This window comes from Canis lupus, chromosome 13 (genome assembly GCF_003254725.2).
Source record: "Canis lupus dingo isolate Sandy chromosome 13, ASM325472v2, whole genome shotgun sequence".
In the NCBI taxonomy this organism is placed as follows: domain Eukaryota; kingdom Metazoa; phylum Chordata; class Mammalia; order Carnivora; family Canidae; genus Canis; species Canis lupus.
Genome location: NC_064255.1, coordinates 12021524 through 12041448, shown reverse-complemented (window position 1 = coordinate 12041448; position 19925 = coordinate 12021524). Strand labels below are relative to the sequence as shown.

The following is a 19925-nucleotide window of genomic DNA, read 5'->3' as shown; positions in this document are numbered from 1 at the left end:
GGACAGAGCTCAGATGTACAGAGCTCTTTGTGTGTGTGTGTGTGTGTATACACACACACTCTTTGCACATATATATATGTGCAAAGAGCTCTGCACATCAGAGCTGTATATATATATATATATATATATATATATATATATATATATGTCAATGACTGAAAGTAGGAGACCATTGCATTTTTAACTATGTAGACATATCAGAATCACAAGAAAATCAGAGAAGAGAGAAGAACATGCCCTGAAAACATTCAAATCTCTTGTTCCAGGTATTATTGACTTGCTGCAAAACTAACGCCCTTTCCTTAGTTGAGTGTGTCCTTTGAGAAAAACCAGCAACATTCTCAGAAACTCTCTGATTTACTAAGCTATCTCTGCATTCAATAAAAATAATCCTATATAGAAATAGAAATACACCCTTCTAACATATACACTATAAACTGAATTCCCACCTGTGTGCCTTGACTGACAAACTGGTAGATCAAATGGAATAGGGGATTTGTAATGATTGGAAAGGTCTTTTCTGAGGCAATAGAATGTTAAGTCCTCCTACATTTCTTAAATTGTGCAAGATATATGTATGACATATATTCTACCACAGTTTTTCTAGAATCTAATTGTATTGTATATTCTGTGAAGCAGGAGACATTTTGTTTCTGTTTGTCTTTATTTCTTAAGTTCCAAGTGATCCTCTCTTTTTATTTCACTTGAATTTGCTTCAGCAATATACCTGGATTTTTAACATTATTTTCTAAACTTCAAACTTGCCCTTCTTTTTTTTTTTTTTTTTTTTGGTATTTATTTTTTCTATTTTTTTAAATTTATTTTTATTGGTGTTCAATTTACTAACATACAGAATAACCCCCCATGCCCGTCACCCATTCACTCCCACCCCCCGCCCTTCTCCCCTTCCACTACCCCTAGTTCGTTTCCCAGAGTTAGCAGTCTTTACGTTCTGTCTCCCTTTCTGATATTTCCCACACATTTCTTCTCCCTTCTCTTATATTCCCTTTCACTATTATTTATATTCCCCAAATGAATGAGAACATACAATGTTTGTCCTTCTCCGATTGACTTACTTCACTCAGCATAATACCCTCCAGTTCCATCCACGTTGAAGCAAATGGTGGGTATTTGTCATTTCTAATGGCTGAGTAATATTCCATTGTATACATAAACCACATCTTCTTTATCCATTCATCTTTCGATGGACACCGAGGCTCCTTCCACAGTTTGGCTATCGTGGCCATTGCTGCTAGAAACATCGGGGTGCAGGTGTCCCGGTGTTTCATTGCATCTGTATCTTTGGGGTAAATCCCCAGCAGTGCAATTGCTGGGTCGTAGGGCAGGTCTATTTTTAACTCTTTGAGGAACCTCCACACAGTTTTCCAGAGTGGCTGCACCAGTTCACATTCCCACCAACAGTGTAAGAGGGTTCCCTTTTCTCCACATCCTCTCCAACATTTGTGGTTTCCTGCCTTGTTAATTTTCCCCATTCTCACTGGTGTGAGGTGGTATCTCATTGTGGTTTTGATTTGTATTTCCCTGATGGCAAGTGATGCAGAGCATTTTCTCATATGCATGTTGGCCATGTCTACGTCTTCCTCTGTGAGATTTCTCTTCATGTCTTTTGCCCATTTCATGATTGGATTGTTTGTTTCTTTGGTGTTGAGTTTAATAAGTTCTTTATAGATCTTGGAAACTAGCCCTTTATCTGATAGATCATTTGCAAATATCTTCTCCCATTCTGTAGGTTGTCTTTGAGTTTTGTTGACTGTATCCTTTGCTGTGCAAAAGCTTCTTATCTTGATGAAGTCCCAATAGTTCATTTTTGCTTTTGTTTCTTTTGCCTTCGTGGATGTATCTTGCAAGAAGTTACTATGGCCGAGTTCAAAAAGGGTGTTGCCTGTGTTCTTCTCTAGGATTTTGATGGAATCTTGTCTCACATTTAGATCTTTCATCCATTTTGAGTTTATCTTTGTGTATGGTGAAAGAGAGTGGTCTAGTTTCATTCTTCTGCATGTGGATGTCCAATTTTCCCAGCACCATTTATTGAAGAGACTGTCTTTCTTCCAATGGATAGTCTTTCCTCCTTTATCGAATATTAGTTGACCCAAACTTGCCCTTCTTCAGTTTTGCCTTTCTACATTTAATTTTATCTAATCATGTCTCCTTTCAAAAATAAACTCTTCAATGCCTTTTACTACCCTTCTTGATTTTTATAGTTATCTTTGGTTTTTATTGCTCATGAAAGGTCTATTAATAATTCTATTACTATAAATGTTTTTGCTTTGATTTGCAGCATTGCTTAGTCTAGAAAGAAATGGGGGTAACATGGTCAAAGATAATATGGACACCTAAATATAATATGTACTGGAAAGTTATAGCCCTAAATATAAATAGAGGGAGATTTACATATGGGTTTTTGACAAGTGAAAGCCTGTTGCTTTGTGTGTGCGTACCTCAAAACAAAGAAAAATATAAAATAATTTAATTATAGCATCTTGGAACTTCATAACTGTTTGGACTATTAGGGGTGATACTGTCTGGGAATACTAACAATAACTTAGATCTCATTATCAGACTACTAGGGATCCAGTGCGATAAGCATGATTTGCAATTTAAGTAAATTAACCTCAGTGCCGTGGACAAGCATCCCTTTAAGATAAGAAACCTTCTTTCTGGTTGTTTTTAACTGAGCATGTGTTATTAAGGAAAGTGTAGCATTGCCCATGCAGCTGTTTTTCCAATACTTGGATTTGTAAAAGGACAAGTTAAAGCAATGAGCTACAATTTGGCCACAGTTGGATATAAATCTTTTTATTTTTGTTTTTGCTTTGAATTTGTGTTAAGTACGTTGTTGGCTGAGTTATAGGAGTCCTAGAGAGGCTCTATGGATGACACTCTACAGATCACTGTTCAGACTGAATAGAAATTTTAAAGATTACTTACTCCAAGCCAGTAACTAGTGATAAATCCATGTTAAACAGATGGTAGAATGATGAATTAGACACAATCCAGAGCTTTGCCTTAATCTTAGAAAATGTGCATGTTCTACCATCAGGCTTATGATTTCCCAGCACGTGAGCTTCTGTAGAATGGCAGCTACAAACAACATATAAAAACCTATGAATATGTCAAAATGCTTATGTGACTGTCATCATTAATTCTTAGAAAACTGTCTACCCCCAAATTTTAATTCATTTTTGCCATCTTAAAATTTGGATTTGTTAAACAGTTCAGCTGCCACCTGGTAAATGAACTTTGAAACTTACAAATTTATCCTTTTTTTTTTTTTCCCCAGAAACCCCACAGATACTTCATGGGGCTATTGACACAAAGTATCCGCCAGCTGCTTCTCTAAATATAGAGGAGAGGAAGCTGCTTGAAAAATGGAAGGGCAAAAAGTAATATAGGCATGAATCTGAGGAAAGCTCCATATTTTTAATCCTAACTTCCGTTTCCTCCACCAGCAGTAGAGAAACCAACTTGTATCTTGAGCATTTAAAATAAATCATATGCTGTAATGTTATACTCGTATTGAAACATCCTCCTTGCTTCTATGATAAAATTCTGAAGTCAGTTGAGACTTTCATTATCATTTAATATGTGTATGAATGTTCAAAGTGCACTGAACCTTTCATGCTGGGAAGCTTTTGTTGTCCATCTTCAGAAAAAATGTTATTGTGTTTCAAGCTGGTTTTATGAAGCTGGTAATTGGAAGTAACACTGTGTTAACTGAATTTAGATCAGAAATTGCTACTGGTTTTTCCCACCCCAAAAATACTTTGAGAGATAAGGAAGCTATTGAGTAAGACAGAAATATTAAAAAATAGGATCTATAAAGTAAAATAAAAACATTACATTATTTTTGTTCTTTAGACACAAGTTGAAATGTCCACTGGAAATACAGGAATATAGTAATAAAATTAATTAAAGAAGTTATTTAACAATCCTTCAAAAATTAATGGCAGTTAGTAGATCTATCGATTATTTTCAAATACAGTGTATCAGAACTTCTTGTTTTCAGGCAGAAATAAGTAATAGGTATATTTTGGAGTGGGGGCTCTTCTGGCATAGGTTTAGAATTGAGGTTTACCAAAATAGCAAATAAAGTTATTCTATCATTGGGATTATTGGGAATGAGGTGTTAAATTATAGGTTTGCTAATACTTTTTTCTAGTTTTTTTAATTTTATTTATTTTTTAAAGGTTTTATTTATTCATGAGAGACATGGAGAGAGAGGCAGAGACATAGGCAGAGGGAGAAGCAGGCTCCACGCAGGGAGCCCGATGTGGGACTCGATCCCAGGACTCCAGGATCACGCCCTGAGCCAAAGGCAGATGCTCAACTGCTGAGCCACTCAAGCATCCCTTCTTTCTAGTTTTGTTGTGTGGAAACTGAGGTTACTGATTTCAGATTTTTTTTTCTAATGTATGCATTAAATGCTACAGTTTTCTCCCAAAGAACTGCTTTAGCAATGCCTTACGAAGTTTGACAGGCATGCTGCATTTTCATTTTTATTTAGTTCATTTTTTTCAAATTTCCCTTATATTCCACTTTGACTCAGATTGTTTAGAAATATGTTGTTTAATTTCCAGAATCTTGGAAACTTTCCAAATATTTTGTTACTGATTTCTAGTTTATTTCCACAGTAGTCCAAGAACATACCTGTTATATCTATTCTTCTAAATTTCCTAGCATTTGTTTTATGGCCCAGAATATAATGTATCATGGTGAATATTCTGTTTGTACTTGAGAAGAACGTGTATTCTGTTAACGATGGATTGAGAGGCCTATAGATGTCCATTCGGTCTAGGTGGTTGATAATGTAATTCAGGTTATCTACTTGGATAATTGACCTTTTTATCAGTATATAATGTCCCTCCTTATCTCTAATAATATTTTTATTCACAATATAATTTGTTAGAGATTAATAATACTATTCCAGCTTTCTTTTGATTAGCTGGCATCCTACAAGATAAAAGCACTTGAATTATTTGAAAGTTTGAATAGGTATTTGCACTCATTCTATCTATTCTGGGCTGAATTGTTCAAAGTTTCAGAGAAAATGTCTAAATGAAATATCAATAAGATTTAACCTGAATCCTTTAGCAACAGACAAGGTCATTAGACTAAGCTGGTCCTATTTTTTTTGAAAACTTTCCAGCAAAGTACAGTGCAATGATGAAAATTCAGAACTACAACACTGAGTAAACAAGACTGAGTTATACTTTACATTTAAAAGAAATTTAACTTATATGGTGTGTTTTTAATAGCATTTCATTACTCACACTAAAATAAATTATTTTGTTTTGTTTTGTTTTCCCTAGAAAAACTAAGCTACAATTTTTGGAATGCTTATGCTGACAAAATTCTTCCTTTGACCAAATCTAGTCAGGCTTCTCTGAACTCTTTTTCACCTAAGACCTATCATTGGGCACATTCAATTTTAGCAAGAATTCTGCTAAGATGGTTTAGCCAGAATATCCCACTGTTGATATCTAATCACCTTCACTATCTGACCAAATCCCTAACTCCCAACCTTACCCCTCAGATGATACCCCTCAGACACCCTGGCATGCCTTCAGCAAGAATTCTATTAGGTCAGTTTAGCCAGACTTCCCTTCTAACCATGATATTTCCTGCCAGTAATTTTCAATCCACCAACTCTTTCTACTCTGTTCCTTGGCTATAAACTCCCAGTTTTTCTTGCTGTTTTCAAGGTTGAGTCTATCTGTCCTACTTCCAAACCCCATTGCAGTAGTCCATATACCTATCCTTACAGTCTTACTCATCTTCAAAAGTATCATTGAATAAGTTTTTTTTAATAATATAAAACATTTTATCCTATGATAGATGTTGTTGATGTTTCTTACATTTTGGCTGGTTTCATCCTGCCATGGTATGTGAAATAGAGGCAAACAATCTGAACGCAATGAGGTGGAAACTGCATTCTACACCATACTGAAAATCAAGCTGAGAAATTCACCTCATATGTGCAGTGCGAAGGCAATTATGTGAAATTCAAATGTGACACAAAGCATGTTCTAAACTTCTACCACTCAAAAGGTGACAGAAAAATTAGACTTTCCTTGTTAAATTAAATAGGATTAGATGCTTAGCAGACATCATCTCTCTATGCTTTCTCTTGGTTCCTCCATAGCTGCATCCTCCTTTAAACACCAGTATTGAACTTAACCAATATTTCTCTATTCCTCTCTCTCTTCTCCCCACACCCTTCTCTCTTGTCTGCTTAAAATGCTTGGAGTAAATTCTCAGTACTGTGAAGAAGTACTTTACTTCTGTGAGAAGGAATTGCATGTTGGCAAGAATAGATATTTGTACAAAAGTCGAAGTAACTGCTGTGACTCTTAACTAGCTTGAATATTTTCTATTTTTAAAAAATTTTATTTATTTATTCATGAGAGACACAGAGAGAAAGGCAGAGACACAGGCAGAGGGAGAAGCAGGCTCCTTGCAGGGAGCCCGATACCGGTCTCCATCCCAGGACCCCAGGATCAATACCTGAGCCAAAGGCATTCGCTCAACCACTAAGCCACCCAGGCGTCTCTGAATATTTTCTAAATGAGTTCTAAGTCTAGCTATCTCAATATTATTCACATTAGTAAGCAAAACCTAAAAAGCAAAAAGGACAAAGTTTTCTCAAAACTAGAAACATTGCTTTATAATTAAAAGTTATTCTTTATGAATTCTTTCTTGATATTGGTAGGTTATATGCAATCTCTGTGTCCTCATTTATAATAAAATGTAATATAAATATAAAAGTCCTATTTGCTTTTTTTCTTTTAAAAATAGCTAAAGAAATATTTTTAAAAATCCTTGTATATAATACAATTTTCTCTAAGGAAAAATCCACAAAAAGGTATATCAATTACTAAAAAATTATTTGTTATAAGTTATAAATAGTAAGGTAATTAGATTCTGCTGAACATTTCTGTGACAGTCATCACTAACATGAAAAAAATAAGGCTATCCAGAATATTCTCAAAGGATATCACTATGTGGTTCTTACTTCTGAAAAAGAAAGAAAAAGACTGAGGAGAAATATAAAAATAATTCTGAAATTGGGATCCCTGAATGGCTCAGCGGTTTAGCACCTGCCTTCAGCCTGGAGCATGATCCTGGAGTCCCAGGAACGAGTCCCACATCGGGCTCCCTATATGGAGCCTGCTTCTCCCTCTGCCTGTGTCTCTGCCTCTCTTTCTCTCTCTCTCTCTGTGTCTCTTATGAATAAATAAATACAATCTTTAAAAAAATAATAATTCTGAAACTATTTACTAATCCTTTAAATACCTGCAGGAATGTGTTAGTATCCAAAATCTATGAAGAATTTATTGAACTCAACATCCAAAAAATAATAATCCAGTCAAAAAATGGGCAGAAGACATGAACAGACCTTTTTACAAAGAGGACATCCAGATGGCCAACAGATACATGAAAAGATGCTCAACATAACTCATCATCCAACACAAATCCAAACCACAATGAGATACTACCTCACAACAACACAGACAACAGCAAATATTGGTCAGAATGTGGAGAAAGGGGAACCCTCTTACACTGTTGGTGGGTGTGCAAACTGGTAGTGCCACTCTGAAAAAAAATATGGAGGTTCTTCCAAAGGTTAAAAATAAAACTACAGTACAATCCAGCAATTGCACAAGGCATTAACCCAGAGGAAACAAAATACTGATTTGAAGGGGCACCCACACCCTGATGTTTACAGCAGCATTATCAACAATAGCCAAACAATGGAAGGAGCCCAAACGTTTGTTGACTGATGAATGGATAAAGAAGTGGTATATATATATATATATATATATATATATATATATATATATACACACACACACACACATACATATATATGTATATATATACACATATATACATTGTATATATACATACAATGAAATATTACTCATTCATAAAAAATGAAATCTTGCCATTTACAACAAAGTAATGGAACTAGAGTATATTATGCTAAGCAAATTAAGTCAAAGAAAGACAAATACACTTTTCACTCATATGTGGAATTTAAGAAACAGATGAAAATATGGGAAGGAGAAAAAAGAGAGAGAGAGAGAGAGGGAAGCAAGCCATAAGAGACTCAACTATAGAAAACAAACTGAGGGATGATGGAGGGAGGTGGGCAGGGGATAGGCTAAATGGGTGATGAGGGGCATTCAGGGGGTATTAACGGAGGCATTTGTGATGAGCATTGGTGTTATATGCAAGTGGCGAATCACTAAGTTCTACTCCTGAAATCAATTTTACCATATATGTTAACTAATAAAAACTTGAAATCAAAATAAATAAATATCTGCAGGACCTCAAGTGTTATCAAGTTTTCTCTTTTCAAACCAAAAGGTCTTTATCAGTGTTAAGCAAGTTTAAATGAGTAAATTTTAAAGATCCTAACTGGCTTTATTCAGTTATTTATGAATCAGGCAGCAACAAATCTACAGATATACAGGAACTCCAGTGGCTCAGGTGGTTAATGGTCTTCCTTTGGCTCAGGTCATGATCCTAGAGTTCTGGGATCAAGCCCTCATGTTGGGGAGTCGGCTTCTCCTCCCTCTGCCCTCCCAGCCTATCCCTGCCTACCCCACTTGTGCTCTAGCTTTCTTTCTCTCCAACTCTCTTAAATAAATAAAATCTTAAAAACAAACAAGCAAACAAAAAAAAGGTCCTCCACAGAGTTGCATAAAGTAAGAGATTTTATAGGCAGAAGGAAGTAGGAACAAGGAAGCTATTCTAGGCAGAAAGCAAATAGATCTATTAGTGCAAAGGTACTTTTCTTAGAGGTATAGCAGAGGTCTATCAGGCAGATTGCCTTACTAAGGCTGATCAGGCCATTCCTGATTGTGTTTGGCTTCATATTCCATTTCCGGGACAGCCAAAATGGAATTAAGTTAAATCTCAGTTTCATGACATGGGGCTATATAGGTGACTCAATTTTGGGTCTACTGTCTTGTCTTTAACACAGACTAAGGGCAAAAGAAATAATAAAATAAACTTATAATTATATGGAAACAGTAAAGGCTTCAGGTATCCAAAAGGAAAGTTGTTCATAAAAATAGCTCTAGATACTACCCTGATTTATGACAGACTGTGGATCATCAGATGTGATTTATAGTTTTCACACAACCCTCAATTATCACTCTTTTACATATGAGGACATTGAGACTTGTCATGCTTAATTGACTTGCCAGATAGTTCACAGCTCGATAGTGTCTGAGTGAACTTCAAATCAACGTGTCTGTAACACTCAAGTCTCTTATATTTCTGCCTTATCATCATAAATTCTCATTATCTGTATTTTATAAATTCCCTTAAGCAATTCATCCTGGAGCCAAACTGTCTTCCACAATCTGCTCTGCCATTTGCTTGCTGTGTGACCTCGGGCAAATTACTTTGCTCCTCTGCAGTCCTGTTTCGTCATCTCTAAAATGGGGATGAAAATGATAGTAATTGCCTTACACAGTTTCTTTGAGGTTCAAATGAGTTTATTCAGCAAATACTGAGTTAATGCATATAAAGCATATAGAACTGTGGATGGAGCCTGGTAAGTGCTATTTCGGTGTTGCTATTGCTCTAACTTTTCTCATTGGGTCTTGATTTCCTTATACAGCTTGGCTAATGAAGGTAATAATAACAGAATTTTAATGCTAGTTAGCTATACCATCAGATTTAATGACCTTGAAAACATTAAGGGTCAATTTCTGCATAACAACCATAATATATAATGTTGAAAGCAGGAAGTGTTTATGTGTGTTGTGTGTGTGCACGTGTGTGTTTTCTGATATCCAGGATCAGGAGGATAATTTGGATAGTGAATAATATTGAATTTTTATATACATACCTGAAAATATAGAAGAGGCAATAAGCAAGGAGAAGTTTCCTTTCCCTTGTGAGGATTAATTCAATTAATAGAAGCAAAGTACTTAGAAGGGTAACTGGCATGTAGTAAATACTCAATAAATTTTAGCTATTATTTTGTGCATTATTCACCATTATACTACTCCAGTGTCTAATAAAACACCTAACATTAAGCACTCAATATAAATTTGTTAGGTTGTGTTACAAAGATGTAACATTAAACCTACCTGGGGGATAAATAAATCAATGTCCACATCTTTGCATTTTCTAATCTAACGTAAAAAAATGGAAATCTACCTAGGGTAATTATTTTAATTTGGAATTTGTCACAGATACAGGCATTCTTCTGACACTAGATAATAAACTGAAACACAGATTTTGCTAAGAAATTAGAATCCCTGGAGTGGGGCTTTAGTGATTATCATGAGTATAAACTTTTTGCTTTTAGGTAGGCTAATCTCAATATCTAAAGCCATTGAAATATTCTTTTAGTAATAATCATTGTCAATATAGTCTCTCATATTCAATATTACAAAAGTCTTCATGACTGTAAGCGTAAAAAATTAACAGGAAAATATAGTTGGCCAAAATAGTAGTTAATTGTATCATATGAAATTATTTTAGAGTATTTATTTTTATTGAATATACAGGGGATTAGCAGATAAATGAGAGGTTATTTTTGTTTTTGTTTTTACTTTTGTTTTAACTTTCAACTTGGACAGGAAGTTAATTTTCTCATCAAAAACAGAGACCATAAATAATCTTAATTGCTTCAACAGTACAAATAGTCACAAAATGCCTAACATGAGAGACAAAGAAAATGTGAAAATTAGAATAAAAAGGGTAGGACAAGATATGTCTGAGTTCTCTCCAAAATGGTATATATCTTTTGGTTAAAAAGTATTTTGCAGATCACATTAAAGAAAATTTTTCCTATCTTCCTACTTCCTAACTTCCTACTTTCCTTCCTTCTTTTCTCTTTCAACAATCTGTTTCAACAATTTGCTTGGCAGCTATTACTTTCCAGACACTCCTTAAGCATGAAGAATACTATGAACAAAACAAAAATCTCAGCTCTGGTAGAGCTTACATTCTAGTGCAAAAGGAATAAAAAAAAAAAAGAACAGTTAATAAATAACATAATGTCTGTTTGTGATGCATGATACAGATAAATACGTCAGACAAATAGGACAGAGAAAGATAGGGGAACATAGCAGCTTTGAGGGTGCCTGGTCTGAAAAGTCTTCAGAAGGATGCCCGAGTGGTTTAGCAGTTAACCTTTGGCCCAGGCTGTGATCTTGGTAGTCCCCCATCGAGTCCCACATGGGGCTCCCTGCTTGGAGCCTGCTTCTCCCTCTGCCTGTGTCTCTGCCTCTCTCTCTCTCCTCTCTGTGTATTCTCATGAATAAATAAATAAAATCTCGAAAAAAAATAAACAAAAAATAAGAAATAAATAAGAAATTTAAAAGTCTTCGGAGGTAACACTCGAGTAGAAGAACATGATGAATAGCGATATGAAAATCTAAGGCAAAATAATTCTAGATGGAAGGAAAAAAGCAAGTTTATCGTGCCCAAGATCGCGAATCCAAGAAGCCACCAAGGAGCCGACACCCATGCAAACACACGAGGGTTTATTACAAGCTCGAGCCTGGATCCAAGTATACCCGACACAGCGGAGCAGGTACTTGGACCCCGAGACTAAGAGGCTTAGCAACTTTATAGGGGCCAGTGACCAATGGGATACGCAGAAAGTTGCACAGTCATGCTGGTCCACTGAGCGGGATTTCCAATTAGGGTGTGTCCTGGTCTTTGACTAGGGTGGGGCAGTGCCCTAAGTAATAAGCAGGTCAGCACAAGGCGGGTGCAGCCCAAAATAGAGTCAGTCCTGCTCTGCTTGTCCAGGGGTAGGGGATTTTGTTAAATTTCCTGGGTCCCACACCTTTAGGTAGGTCTGATATTTTCCAGGAACAGCAAGGAAGCCAGTGACACTAGAGAAGTGCTAGGATAGAGGGTGTGGAATGCACAGAAATAGGAATAGGATTGACATATTAAGGACTATAGATGTTATTCTAAACATTAGAAGAAGCCACTAAAGGAATTTGATTATATCTGCTGTATAATTTTAGAGTGAAAAAAAAAAAAAAGATTTGTTATTTTGGATGATTCATTTTTCCTAAGTGCTGCTTAGTTTCCAGAAGGCTGCAAGTCTTCCTATTTTGGAGTGGGTCCAAACTCTTGAGTGGCAAATTATTCTTATAACAGCTTTATATCATTTTTAAAATTTAAAGTTGATGTCTCCATGCTAAACTAAATCTTAAAATATTATTTTTAATAACCCAAGTCAAAGGATGGAAATATTTCAAGTCACTGTTTAGGTCAATATTCTATGGATTTAAGGGTGCTTAACATCATCTTTTGCTATCCTTTCTGAACAGATTCATTCTCAAATGATTGATAGCCCAAGGAGATGCACTCAACTCTGACATTTGAATACTATATTAATGCCATATAAAGATTGTGTATAAATTTTTAATTAATAGGCAATATTTACTTAAATATATGTGACATTTATTTTTATAATTTATAGCAAATATTCTTAACATAAATATTTTAAAATGTTTTTCTCATACAGTGATGGGCTAATAAATGTTTCCTCTGTAAGAAAAAAATAGATGTATATAAACTTACACAAATTTGTTATAAGTTTTATCAATAAGTGATATGCAGTACACAATTTACAAATAAGAATAAAGTATACAATATTTTTCATTGTAAATTCCATATGGCTATTGATTCTTACAGAAAGGTTTCAATGATTTTCGTTATACTCAATCTTAACCAACTTAGTCTCATACCTAATTACTTGTAGCCAACCTATGATTGGTTGCAATTCAACCACGACTTGTGTTGTAGTCCTATCAACTGACCCTTTTTTCAGTAGACTTATTGTTAGTAAGTCTGACATGATCTGCTAGGATCTACTATTTAGCTATTTTTCATCATCATAAAAATTTAATTAAACTAAAACTCCTTTCAGCTTTCAACATATGTAGAAATTTATTCATTCATTAATGATGGGAGAATTTTTTGTCAAATCAAGTAATAGTGGAAGAATATAGCCTCATTTTTTTCTGCTATAGACCACTTATTTTGTCCTATATATCTGCAAGAGATATGACACACTTTTATATTTAATCTACATTGTTAATGTTTTCTTCATCGCTTTAACTCTGTACCAGAACTTGATAAACTTTTTCAGTAAAGGGACAGAAAGTAAGTATTTTGGGCTCTGCAGATCACAAAATTATAACTCACCTCTGTCTTTGTATTTCCAAAGCAACCTTAGACAATATGTAAGTAAATGGGTGGGGCTGTGTGAAGAAGATATGTACAGAAGAGGCACTGAGATAGGTTTAATCCACAGAATGTTTTTTATCAGTCTCTGTTTTAGATAGTAAGATAATAAATCAAGTCCTGATTTATAGTTTCTGCCAATTGCTGAGGTGTAAATTACCTCACCATAGCTGAGTTCAATCTATCAATTAGACATTGCTGAACACAGAGTTGAGAAGAGATATGCAGTAGCATATCATTTTGTAATAATTCTACCAAGCAGATATAATAGACATAAATACCTCAAGAGCATAGATAACTATAAAATGCAGTCAGGTAAAAAGTAATGAGTTTTGAGTATTTATTACTTTAGTTTTTTTTTATTACTTTAGTTTTAATATAATTTATTTAATTGCAAGTTTAAATAATTTCACCATTAATAATGGCTGAGTCTAACATATCCTGAAATTTTTCTGAAAATGTAACAGTCATAAGTTGGAAGCCACTTGCAAGATGGTTCTAGAATACTATTCTGTAAATAAGCATTTTGTGTATTTTTTTTTGGATGGAAATACGAATTGATAACATACATAACTGGTCTGATTAAAAAAATAGGAAACTAATACTGGTAAAAAAAAAAAAAGCATGAATAGAATGATTTGATTTCCATGATCTATGAAAGAAAAACTTAATATTTTAATTTCCTACCTTAGGCAAATTACATAACTTTCAAGAGTTATGTATGCTATTAATTAAAATGGAGATACAATATATGCCCTTCCTGAAAGAAGAAAAGACAAAATTTGTTATTGCAAAATTTTTTCAGGCTTGTCAAAATGATTCCATACGTTAGGCATTGATTACAGAATAGGCTTGATGAGGCCAGTTTATAGTACTAACCAACCGCTACACAATTCAGATCACAGCCTTCAGAATTAGCATGGAGAACAGATCAAATACAAATTACCTCTCAGTAAATTCAATTTTGTTAACTCTCTTGATTTAAATTGTGCTTGAGATATTCTGTAGAGCTCTTATCTTTCAAAATTTTATCTTTGGACTATTTCCTTATGGTCTGGAAAGTCAAGATTCAGTTTCAGACTTTGAACAGATGAGATGATTGAGTTCCACAATCTGGCATGTACTTGATATAACATAAGCTGCCAAAATTTCCAGCATTTGTTCTTTCATTGACAGAGAGGAAAGTGATTGCTACTTCAGTGCATGCAGAAAAAAATACCAAGTTGTACTATATCTGTTTTCTTCGTGCATTAAGTCACTTAGATTGTCATGATATATTAGTTATTACATTATGGCTTTTCACATCCAAACACAACTTTCTATACTCATCTTGAGAGGTTGCAACTAGAGCTCTGCAAACCATTTTTTCTGCTTTGCCAGCTGTTTCCTCTTAGCCTTTGTCAATAGGGATACTAAAAGGAATTGAATCAATAGGGATACTAAGGAAATGAAAAAGCTGAGGAAGGAAGAGAGTATTCTTTTTTCCTTTTCTTTTCTTTTCTTTTCTTTTCTTTTTCTTTTTCTTTTTCTTTTTCTTTTTGGCTTGCTTCTGGTTGACTTTCTCTTCCTGTTTGTTTTCTGTTTCAGAGAAGCATTTCTCTGGCAATGCTTCTTCACCCTGGCATTGACAGTTTGTCATAATAGTTAAATCCAGTTTTTGTTTTGTTTTGTTTTCTCTAAAGAGAGAGAGAGAGAGAGAGAGAGAGAGAGAGAGAGAGAAAGAATCCTCATGCGCACACATGAGCAGGTCAGGAAGAGGGGCAAAGGGAGAGAGGGAGAGAGAATGTTAAGCAGGCTCCATGCCCACCACTGATCCCCATGCAGGGCTCAATCTCACAACCTTGAAATTATGACCTGAGATGAAATTGAGAGTTGGACATTTAACCAACGGAGCCACCTAGGCACCCCAGTAGTTAAATCCAGTTTGTATTAAAACCATATCATGCTCTCTAGGAGATACCAGCCCCAGCCAGCCAGCACATTCTCAGCAAACTATGGTGTCCTGGTCCCACCGAATTCCTCCTCTAAACATGGAGACATCATTCATAGCTGAGTTCTGCCCCTTCTCAGCTGTTCTAGCCTCAGCTCTATGAGGCTCCTCCAAACTTTTAAGTTGTAATAATTCCAGTATTTCCTCCTTTTATTCCCTAGCCCCTTGGAGTGGAAGCTGCTTCTTATACTTGCTAACTCTATGACATTGTAGCGTTCTTTGTATTTTCAGTTACGTAGGTATCATTCAGTTCTCATTAACCATTTTAATATTAAATAATCTTTTTAAGAATAATAACTGGTGGGATTTCTGTTTTATGTATGCATCCTGGTATAAAGAAACACACACCATGATCTAGTAGGATTTATCATTGTGATACAAGTATTGTTCAACATATGCAAATCAATACATGTGAAATACCACACTAACAAAGTGAAGGATAAAAACCATATGTTAGTCCTGATAGATGCAGAAAGACATTTGACAGAATTCAACATTTCAACATTTTTCATGACTGAATACTCTCAATAAATTAGATGTAAAAATGATGTACCTAAATCTAATAAATGTCAAATGTAAGAAGCCCACAGCTTACATCATACTCAGTGGTGAAAAGTTAAAAGCTTTTCCTTTTAAGATCAGCAATAAGACAAGATTGCCTACTCTTGCTAGTTCTATTCAACATAGTACTGGTAGATATAGCTAGAGGGATGAGATAAGAAAAACAAATAAAAATGCATCCAAATTGGAAAGGAAGAAGTATATTTGTTTTTCCTTCAGGTGACTCAATCTTATATACAAAAATTCCTCAGACCCCATGAAAAAAACTGTTAGAAATAATGAATGAATTGAGTAAAGTTGCAGGATACAAAATAAACATATAAAAATCAGTTATATTTATATATACTAACAATGAACTACTGAAAAGAAGTTAAGAAAAAAATCCCATTTACAATAGCATCAGAAATTATAAAATAATTAGTAATAAATTTAACCAAGGAAGTGAAAACTATGTCATTGAGAAATTAAAGAAAACATAAATAAGTGAAAAGACATCCTGTGTTCATGGGCTGGAAGACTTTGTATTGTTAAACTTCCGTATAACCTCATTTGGTCTACAGTTCAATGCAACTTCTATCAAAATCCCATGGGAATAGGGCAGCTGAGTGACTCACTTGGTTAAGCATTTGCCTTTGGCTCAGGTCATTATCCCAGGATTGAGCCCCACATCAGGCTGAGCAGGGAGCCGAGCAGGGAGCCTACTTCTCCCTCTCCTTCTGCTTGTGCTCTCTTTCTCTCTGACAAATAAATAAATATTTAAAAAATAAATTCCATAGCATCTTCTACAGAATTAGAAAAACAATCCTAAAATTCATATGCAACTACAGAGTACTCCAAATAATCAAAACAAAATTGAGTTATCAAGCTCCATAATTTCAAAATAAATTATAAAGTTACTGTTATTAAAAGAGTATGGTACTGGTGTGTAAACAGACATATAGACCAATGGAAGAGAGTATAGAGCCCAGAAATAATTCCACATATAAACAGTGAATTTTTCTTTGACAAAGGTATCAAGAGCACAATGGGGAAAGAATGATCTCTTCAATAAAAGGTCCTGGGAAAACTAGATACCTACACACAAAAGAATGAAACTGGATTTCTATTATGTATCAGTCACAATAATTAACTCAAAATGGATTAAAAACTTAAGTGTAAGATCTAAAGTTTTAAAATTCCAGGATCCCTGGGTGGCGCAGTGGTTTAGCACCTGCCTTTGGCCCAGGGCACAATCCTGGAGACCTGGGATCGAGTTCCACGTCGGGCTCCTGGTGCATGGAGCCTGCTTCTCCCTCTGCCTATGTCTCTGCCTCTCTCTCTCTCTCTGTGTGTGTGTGTGTGTGACTATCATAAATAAATAAAAATTTAAAGTTGTAAAATTCCTAGAAGAAGGGAATTCTCCTTGTCATTGGTCTCAGCAATGATTTCTTTTCTTTTTCTTTTTTTTTTTGCATGATTTCTTGACTATAATATCAAAGCACATACAACCAAAGCAAAATACATAAGTGAAATAAAAGAAAATTAAGAAGTTTCTGCACAGTGGAGGAAACAATGCGCAAAATGAAAAGGCAACCTATGAAATGGGAGAAAATACTTGCAAATGGTACATCTACTAAGGGATTAATATCTATTAATATCTAAAACATACATATACAACTCATACAACTCAATATCAAAGACTAAATAATTCAATTAAAATTTTTGCCTTCAGGATAAAGACTTGAATAGACATTTTTCTGAAGACATATAAATAGCCAACAGGCACATAAAAAGATGCTTAACATCATCAATCATCAGGGAAATGCAAATCAAAATTACAAGGAAATATCATTTCACATCTGTTAGGAGAGCTATTATCAAAAAGATGTGGTACAACAAGAGTTGGTGAAGGTGAGGAAAAAAAGGAAACCCTTGTACACTGTTGACAGGAATGAAAATTAAGACAGACATCATGGAAAACAGCATGGGGCTTCCCCAAGAAATTAGAAATAGAACTACCATAGGATCCAACAATCCCACTTATGGATATATATCTGAGGAAACAAAATCAGTATCTGGAAGAAATATCTGTACTCCCGTATTCATTGTCACATTACTCACAATAGCTAAGATATTAAAACAACCTAAGTGTTCCTCTACAGATGAAGGAATAAAGAAAACACAAAATATATTTGATATATATGGTATATGGATACATAATATTGATGAATACACACACACACAAAGTGGTCCTCAGCTGTAAGAAATAAGGAAATCCTGCCATTGGTGAAAATATGAATGAAGCTGGTGAACAATATACTAAGTGAAAGAAGCCAGACAGGTAAAGATAAATACTGTATGTTCTCACCATATGCAGAATCTAAAAGAAATATAGTCAAATTCAATGATACATAATAGAATAGTGGTTGGTAGGGTCTGTGGGGTAAGGGAAATGGGGCCATATTATTCAAATGGTATAAACTTTCAGGTATAAGATAAGTTTGGGAGGATCTTAAGTATACCATAGTGGCTACTGTTGATGATATTGTATTGTACACTTGAAATTTGCTGAGACTAGATGTTAAACATTCTTACCCCCCCCCCACACACACAGAAACACACATAATGGCATGTGAAGTGATATATGTATTAACTAGTTGTGGTAAATATTTCACAACGTATAAGTGTATCTAAGCATCACGTTGTACATTCTATTTTTTAAAGATTTTATTTATTGATTCATGAGACACACACACACACACACAGAGAAAGAGAGAAAGAGGGAGAGGCAGAGACATAGGCAGAGGGAGAAACAGGTTCCATGCAGGGAGCCCGATGTGGGCTTCGATCCCGATATTCGGGGATCACGCCTTCAGCTGAAGGCAAGTGCTCAACCGCTAAGCCACCCAGGGGTCCCTCTTCATACATTCTAAATAGATACAGTTTTATTTGTCAAGTATATCTCAATACATTGAGAAAAAATATTGGTTCATCAATATTATGTGTTATGTATTTCTGCTTCTTTTGAACTATATTTAACTTATCTGTACTGTATGACAAGATATTCTATAATAACTAGTTCTTAGATAGAGTTGAATAAGTAATACCTCAAACCCTTAACCAGTCCCTCCAAAATCTTTCAAAGATTGATATATAATTTTCATGATGACTTCAAGTACCTCTCAGTACTATTTGTGAAGAAATCTATGGTTAACACCCAGGAGTGAATTTGAAATTAGAAAATTGAGTTGAAATCAAAATATGCTCTTACTTTGATAAAAGAGAAAACTCAGATCATTATCAATCAATAAATGTCTTAACATTTTCGCCTCAAACTTCAAGATAATTATGTTAAAGGTACTTTAGTTTTTCTTAAAATAACATAGATGATTGCTACATTTTTCACCTTACTCTGCCTAAATTCAACTCTTGTCATGGAAAACATGTCCTGGTTTTTGTATGTATGAATCATATGAATTTATACATTGTTACAAAGTTTTCCTCTATATTAAAACTTTTAATTTTAATTTCTTTTTGAGATTTTAATTTTTATTATTTAATTAGTTGGCTCCCAATCACTGACACCATTTGTTCTGTGAACTAATTATATTGTCAGATTATACAAATATTTCACAAAAATGTGACAATAATTTTAGTAAAATTGCCATTTTCAAGCTAAAACTATGTAAGAGTTTAAGTAGGAAAATGATTTATGTACAGCAAAATTGGCCCTATTGATTTATTTTTTAACACTTTAATTGCTTGCTGCTTGGGGCACCAGGGATATTATACTTTTACTGGTATGAGTATACTCAAAAAACAAACAAGCATACCCACTTATTTACATAGGGCCCTTACATTTTGACTATGAAATCTGGATTTTTGTTTTATTATGTTTATGTGAAGTTCTAAAAATAATCATTTATATTTTGTTTTTTGTCATCTCTTATTATGAACTTAGTATTGGTATAATATCTCCAGATATATGAAAGTTACTGATAAAATAATCATTATATGTATTGCCCTCTAAAGCCTACCAAGCTTATATTTTCAATGAACCTCTCTGAGCTCTTTTTTCTTTTTTTGAAAAATTTTTAACTATAGGGCTTGTCTTAAATAAGAGATGTGTTTTCCATGA

General features: G+C 34.5%; 1 long non-coding RNA gene across 9 annotated transcripts in view; it reads right to left on the bottom strand.

Annotated features, from left to right (window-relative positions):
• LOC112662360 (uncharacterized) overlaps positions 1-19925 on the bottom strand; it is a 128346-nt gene that overhangs the window by 6661 nt on the left and 101760 nt on the right. For 6 of the 9 annotated variants that reach the window (XR_003138452.3, XR_004804494.2, XR_003138449.3 and 3 more), the window contains 2 exons: positions 13945-14017; positions 2950-3102 (listed from right to left, as the gene is read on the bottom strand). This is a non-coding gene — a long non-coding RNA (uncharacterized LOC112662360). Of the gene's footprint in view, positions 1-2949; positions 3103-13944; positions 14018-16422; positions 16546-19925 lie in introns of all 9 variants that reach the window. The other 3 variants (XR_007401911.1, XR_007401912.1, XR_003138451.3) reach the window with 3 other exon arrangements.